This window comes from Hibiscus syriacus, unplaced genomic scaffold, assembly GCF_006381635.1.
Source record: "Hibiscus syriacus cultivar Baekdansim isolate YM2019G1 unplaced genomic scaffold, ASM638163v2 tig00111774_pilon, whole genome shotgun sequence".
NCBI classification, from domain to species: Eukaryota; Viridiplantae; Streptophyta; class Magnoliopsida; order Malvales; family Malvaceae; genus Hibiscus; species Hibiscus syriacus.
In genome coordinates, this window is record NW_024063175.1 from 2,251,311 (window position 1) to 2,259,102 (window position 7,792).

Genomic DNA, 7,792 nt, shown 5'->3' on the forward strand with positions numbered 1-7,792 from the left:
AAATAGTTTAGTCTAGGAATTATTAATTTTTAATATTTAATTAATAGTTGATTTAATTTAAAATTAGTTAATTAATTGAATCAATCGAAATATTAAGTATATTTTAAATTCAAGTTTATCAGATATTAGGACTTAATTATTTTTTAACTACATTATGCTTATTAAATTATCAGGACGTAATTAAATTTTAAACTAAATAAAAATGTATTTTTCTTTTTATTATGAAGAGATCTCATAGAATCGTAGCATCATTACGAGGAAAAGGTAGCTCCTCGATCCTGACATCTCTGATAAAAGAATTGGTTTTCACTCCTCCGGTGATTGGTCGAAAAAATGGATATTGAAAGGGAGTCTCCATGTAATCTTGGTTAATCCGTTCGCGAGTTGTTCGCTTCCCTCGGCACAAAGTAGAAAATTATTTTCCATTCTCAGCCAATTAGATTAACATTGTGTGAAATGATTGGCGAGCAATTTTCAATATCCACACCCCGATCAAATAGATAAAACACCTTTCTACTAAATTCAAATTATTCTGATTAAAAGAATTTATAAAAAAAATCGGCAAATTAACCGATCCTTTTTCAGTTCAATTAATATTTTTAAAAAAATTTAGTTCGATTAACGATTAGATAAAAAGAAGTTCAATTAATAGAAATTCGATTAAGTGAATGGCTGCATTAGCCATTTAAACACCCTTATGCGGGTGTGCCATTTTGAATAATTATACTGTTTGTATTTTATATTATGATCATAATATAGCCTTATTATAATTTTATGGGTAAATTATATCATTGACCATCTTACTATTGTCCCTTATTACTTTCACCATCGATCTTTTAATTTTGTTAATCAGCTCACTTGATTATTTAAATGCATTCAATCAAGCCACTTCCCACTGACATTTGACGGAAGTGCTAATGTGACAGTTAATAAAATTGGTATAATTACACATTTGATCCTTAATACATATATATTCTATCAATTTAGTTATGATTTTAATTTATTTCAATAAATTTAATCATTTAATTAGATAGTGACATGCACCATCTGGTTGGATGAAAACAATTACAAAGGAAAGCATTTTAAGTAGCTAGGAGTAGAGATTGACACAGGACCCAAACCCGACAGGTTCCGACCCAACCCGATCGGATCATATTTTTTATAAAAAATTCCAGGTTCTTGTCAAGTTTAGGTTAAGGGTGAAAACTATCCAACCTAATCGGGTCAGATTTTTTAAATAAATTTGGGTCATATTTTTTAAAAAAACAAAATTGGCTTCGGGTTCAGGTAGGGTTTGTGTTCAGTGTGAAAAATATCTGACTCGATCTGACCCCAAAAAATATAATTTTATGTCATATAATTTTACATCATATATTATTTTTCAATTAAATCCCTATTTTTATTGAATAATAATATACTTTTAATAAATATATTATTTAGGGTTGGGTAGGGTCAGATTCGGATTTCATCTCAAAATGTCGAGTCGGATGAATATTTTTTGGATCGAGTGGAGTAAGTATAATTTTTGGTTCGAGAGAGATAGAGATAGAGAGATAAGATATTGTTACACAATGTAAACTCTTTAGTTTTACACAGATTTAGGGTTGTTTGATGAGTTAAAATAGATGATTGAGATTAGTAGTAGGAAATGAGAAGATATTCATTGAGAAAAAAAACAAGGAATTAATCTCAACCATCTATTTTCATTCATCCAACAATCCTAAATTTGTGTAAAACTCTTTTAGTTTTACATTGTGTAAGTGGATCAAGGTAAAACTATTTTAGTTTTACACAAATTTAGGACCGTTGGATGAGTGAAAATAAATGACTGAGATTGACTCATTGTTTTTTTTAATGGGATATGATCCACTTACACAATGTAAAACTCTTTTAGTTTTACACAGATTTAGGACCGTTAAATGAGTGAAAAAAGATTATTAAGATTGACTCTTTTTTTCCGGTAAATACCTTCTAATTTCATACTGTTCACGCACACGCGCACACACGCACATAAACAAGCACACACACATGCACATACACACGCATACCCACACACGTACACACATAATAAAATTAAAATTTTTAATTTTAAAACTATATTTAGAATCATTAAATTATAAATGTGAAAAAAATATTAAATTTAGTTTTTCTTTTAATCTTGTATAAATGAATGTTTAACGTATATATAAAATCTATTCAATTACTAATCAAATATAAAATTTTCTTTAGTGGTTTTGTGCCGTCAAGTTTTATACTTGACCTAGGTTTGAATGCTAATATAGCTACTTTCCTTTCATTTTTCCTAGTATTAATTAAAGTATAAAATATACATATTATTTTGTATTTCACAACTCAAATGATGGTTTAGGCTGGGCGGATATAAGATATCCAAAGACTTAGGTTTGAGCCTTTGTAGCTACTTAAAATACTTTCCTTTGTAATTTGTTTTTCATCCAACTAGATATTTACATGTGTCATCATCGGGTTGGAAAAAAAATAATTAAATTAAATATATTAAATTATAAAAAAAATAACCTTTAATCAAACGGTGACACATATCACTATCTTATTAGATGATTAAATTTATTGAATTCAATTAAAATTATGACTAAATTGATTGAATATATAAGTATCGATGATAAAATGTGTAATTATACCAAATTTAGTAATTGTCACGTTAGTACTTTCGTCAAATGTTAACGAAAAATGACTTGATTGAATGCATTTAAATAATTATGTGACCTGATTGACAAAATTAAAAGATCGATTGTTAAACTGAAAATGGGAAATAGTTAGGTGGTTACGGTAGAGTTAACCCTAATTTTATAAAACTTAAATTAATATGGGGTTGTACTGAAGAGAAACGTGGCGTCCGTCTTGTTTGGTGGGAGGAGTTTTGAAGACCGAACAAAGAGGGTGGTCTTAGCGTTAAACACCTTTATTCTCAAAACGAATCTTTTCTCATGAAGGTTGGCTTTCGATTAGTCTCGGACAGGGGTCACCTATGGAACTGAGTATTGTATGGTAAATAAAAAATGCAAGAAATCACTCCGGAGACTATTAATTGACGTGGTTGCCATGGTTGTGGTCAAGGATTAGTCGAATTTGGGGTGATGTTCGGGAAGATATTTTGTGGAACCTAAGGAACGGATCAAAAATTGCATTTTGGAATGACTTTCGGCTTGGTTTGTTTGGGCCTTTGAAGCATCACTGTATCTGGCCAAATATTCAGTCGCTCCCTCACTTGAAGGTTAGTGAAATGGTTGATAACTTTGGTGAATGGGATTGGGGATTCATGTGGTTTTCACCTTTAATCCTGTCGACTTTTGATGCGTTTCGACTCTCCCTTGCTCATGGAGGATAAGACACACCAACATGGAAATGGGATGGCTGCATGAAGTTTACAATAAGGATTGCTTATGATAAACGAACCCATAGCAATTTAGCACTAGAATCACCTTGGTGGGGCCTTTTAATGAAGTACAAAGGTTTACCAAGAGTCTGAATGTCATTTTAGCTGATTTGTAAAGGCAGAATCTTATCTAATGAGGAGTGCGTAAGGCGCCATATGACATCGGATGTGAGCTGCGCAATTTGTGGGGTTGTCGTGGAGTCGTGTTTTCATATTTTCAGGGATTGTGCGATTACTCGAATGACATGGAATAGATTGGTAAAACCATCTCGATTGGAGGAATTCAACAATCTTGAGATGAGTACTTGGATCGAGAAGAATCTTTTCCAACCGAGTTATTTTCCTAATGATGAGGTTTATTGGGATATAATGTTTGGATCGACAATTTTGTGTCTTTGAATGCGTCAAAATCATTTGATTTTTGACCCATAACATATTATAGCAGAAAGTGTTTTACAACAAAGTCATAGACTCCTTTTGGAGGCCAATAATGCGAAGATGTTTAGGCAAGCTTGGCAAGGAAGATGTGTACCTCCTGTAAATTTTCAAATTCCATGGAATCCTCTTCCCGTTGGATGGATAAACATTAACACTGATGCTACTTGTGGAGGAGTTTTACGTGATGATGAGGGAACTTCGATACGAGGCTTTAACAAGTTCATTGGTGTTTGCTCGACTTTGGATGCAGAGTTATGGCGTATCTTTGAAGGCCTTACTATAGCATGGTCGTTGGGGAGGCGAATGGTGAGATTAGAAACAGACAGCAGAGATGCGTTGGCGGCGCTTGGTTCCGAGTTAATTTTGGGTGGTGATTCCATGATTCCACATATTGCAGATTTGCTTAATAGATCGTGGTTGGTTCAGATTGATTTTGTCCCTCAAGAATGTAATAAAATAGAGAATAATCTTTCCCATGATAACCTCCGATGAAAAATACTTTCGCAGTCGGTGTGTAGGCCTTGGAAGATAGATTCATTTCTTCTCTTCTAAGAATTCCATAATAAAGACGAGAATAAGAGGTTCTGAGGGACATCAAGTGAAGAACGTACCTCACTGAATTGAAGATTTTCAAGGAGCCAATCTAAAAGAGTGAGGTTAAAGAAGGCACTATTCGGGTGACTTCGAAGCAGTTAAACTGACATCCCTCAAATTTGCAATGGAGCAAAGATTCATTCGGAGTTACATAGAATGGGCAGAAAGAGTCTTGGATGAGACCATAGTGGCATCGGTTCTAATTTATAAGCAATCTATCTTTCAAAGCTAACCAAAGAAAGCATAGGATACGTTCAAGAACTCCAAGTTTCCATATCAATTTCAAGTGTGTTCAAATTCACGTAGTTTGGTTTTAATAGAGAAATATAAGCACTTTTTTTTATCGAGAAATCCTACTTATCATCTTCCATCCAATAAAAAAATTTTGGTCCATGACTCGCGTTTGGTCAATAAGGCTTTAGGAATAAGAAGTTCAAGAAATTGCCAATTCCATGAGCCATCATGAAGGCATAGTTCATTGATCTTCAAGGTGGCGTCAATGATGGTTCCAAGGGAAGCTGAATGAAAAAGTAACCTCAGACCGGGAAGCCAATTTTCTGTCCAAAATTGATAGTTTGACCATCACCAATGGTCCACGCTAGGCGATCATAAAAGAGGGGCCAAAGGTTGGCGAGCAAGCGCCAAAAAGGGGAGTAGTTGACGCAAGCAATTGTAAACATGTAATAAGTAGACATTCTATATTTCTTTTATGCAATAGTTGGATCCATAATGTTGATGAAAATTTTATAAGGGGTAGCAAATTTTCATCAAAAGACCATATTTTGACTTCGAACTCGACAGATACCCAAACCACCTTAAGATAAAGGTTAACAAAGTGTGTCCCAACCAACAAGGTAAAAGTGATGAGAGGCAGTGTTAGACCCACATATTAAGCGAGAACAGTGATCTCCATTTTGGTTCAAACACTAGTAGTTGCAAATACTAGTAGGTAAGTGTTAGAATATGCCCAAAGACCAATCATGAGATGATTGTAATTACATATTTATTTTACCTTGTTTATCAATATAAGACATGACTATTATTATTTCAGTTATTATTCTATGTATATAAACAAATTGAACTATAATAGAGTCATGAGAATAATATGATTATTCTTAAAATTCCTTAGTCAAGAATAATGCATTAATACTAATGTGTAGTTGATTGATGACAATGTATTTCATTGACATAGAGATGTTAAAACCGATACATAGGTATGTGTTGGAGAACAATATATCGGGATAACATGCTATGAGTATATTTCTTGGATCATTATGTGACAATCACAACATTACTAATAGTGATAACTACATATATCATCCTCAGACTTGAGATCATAATTATTCCAATATTGTGAGTCGTATGTTTTGATAATTTCAAACGTGTGATGTAACTAGATGCACTATAAAGACTGATGTTGGACATGTCATGTTCTATATAGTGGGATATGGTTGATCAACATAGGATTTTCCCTCCTATATAATGGGAGTAATATCTTAGGCCGCTTGATTGACTATGACCATCAAATGCATGGCTATTCTCGAATAAATTGATATGAGATATCATAGTTATTCGTTTGAATATTCTACTCAATATGCCAAGAAATATTAGATGAATTATACAAGTGTGACATGTCCATGAATTGTGTTCAATCTAGATATAAAGAACAAAAGGATTTGGCATCTAAAAGTTAATTATAGATGTCACTCATTGTTAGATGTCACTCATTGTTTTTAATATTAGAATCGTTTTAGATATTAATGTTAATGTTACATGTACAAGGGTCACACCTATGGTTAAAGCGTACAATTGTAAACTAAATTACATGTGTACAAACTAGTTGCACATAAAAAAAGATATTTAGTTAAAGTTAGGGTAAACTAAACTTTTAGCACCTATACTATTACTTTTGTTCTGTTTTGGTATCCAAAGTTTTTCTTTTTTTTCAAAATCATATTTTAGGTTTCAATTTGGTACCCACCATTAAAAACTTAATACTGATATTAATGTGTCACCATAAGATAATGCCACATTATAATTGATAAAAAATAAAAATGACATGTCAGCATTTTTGTTAATTTTTTTAATGGTAGAGTACTAAATTGAAACCTAAACTAAACATTAGGTATGGTTTTAAGAAAATAATGTTTGGGTGCCAAAATAGAACAAAAGTAATAGTTTAGGTATTAAACATGTAGTTTACCCTTAAAACTAATATATGTATTTGATACCTATAATATTTTCACTAAAATAAAATTATTATAATTATATATATATATATATATATATATATATATACAAAATTGTTCTACAGCGGCGTTTTTAGAGAAAACGCCACTAACTTTAAACATATAGTGGCGTTTCCATTAAAAATGCCGCAAAATGGTAAATTTAGGGGCGTTTTTAAACAAAAGCCGCAATAGGGTTAAAATATAATGGCGTTTTTTAAAAAACGCCGCAACATAGAGTACTTTAGCGGCGTTTGTAAAACAACGGCGCAATAGAGTTCATATTTAGCGGCGTTTTCCAACAAATGCTGCAATAGATAAGTACTTTAACGGCGGTTTTAGACAAACGTCGCAACATATTAGTACTTGTGGAGTTTTTTCAACAAACGTCGCAATAGAGTTGTATATCATCATTTATAGTGACATTTTTTTATCAATAAAATACTCTTAATTTAGTGGTGTTTGTGACCAAACACCATTATAGACTTGTACTTTAGTGGCGCTTTCCGCAATAGTCATGTACTTTAGTGGCGTTTTTATAATAAATGCTGCAATAGTTTTATCCCTTAGTGGCATTTTTGTAATAAACACCGTAATAGTTTTGTCCCTTAGTGGCATTTTTAATATAAACGACGCCATTGTCCATTCATTTATTAGATATCCCCAATTTTTCTGCCCGGTCGCTTATTTTTTTAGCACATCTTCTCTCTCTAAAGTTCTTCCTCGAATTAACAGTGCATATTCATCAAATCGGTGCACCATTCACCACTGTCGCTCCGCCAATGACCACCGTTGCGCCGATAATCATCATCGTCGCGCCGCCGGGCACCCCTCAAGGCCAAAAAACCGGTACTCTCTCTGTTGTGACCTAGTGCATCCATTATAATTTGTCTTTTGTTTTTCTTTCCAGTCAAATGCTCCCCTCCCTCTCCCTTAAATTAACTCTGTTTTTCCTTTTCTCTCTCCTCTCTTATCCTTAGCCGCTTCAATCTTTCTTCTCGAGGTTTTTGAATTGAAAAAAGAGTTTCTGCTTAGCATTTGAAGGCCGTCGACGGAATATCTGAAGAGAAAAGGTGTTCCTCAGATCCACAGTGGAAAATGTTTTGAAATTTTGGCTGCT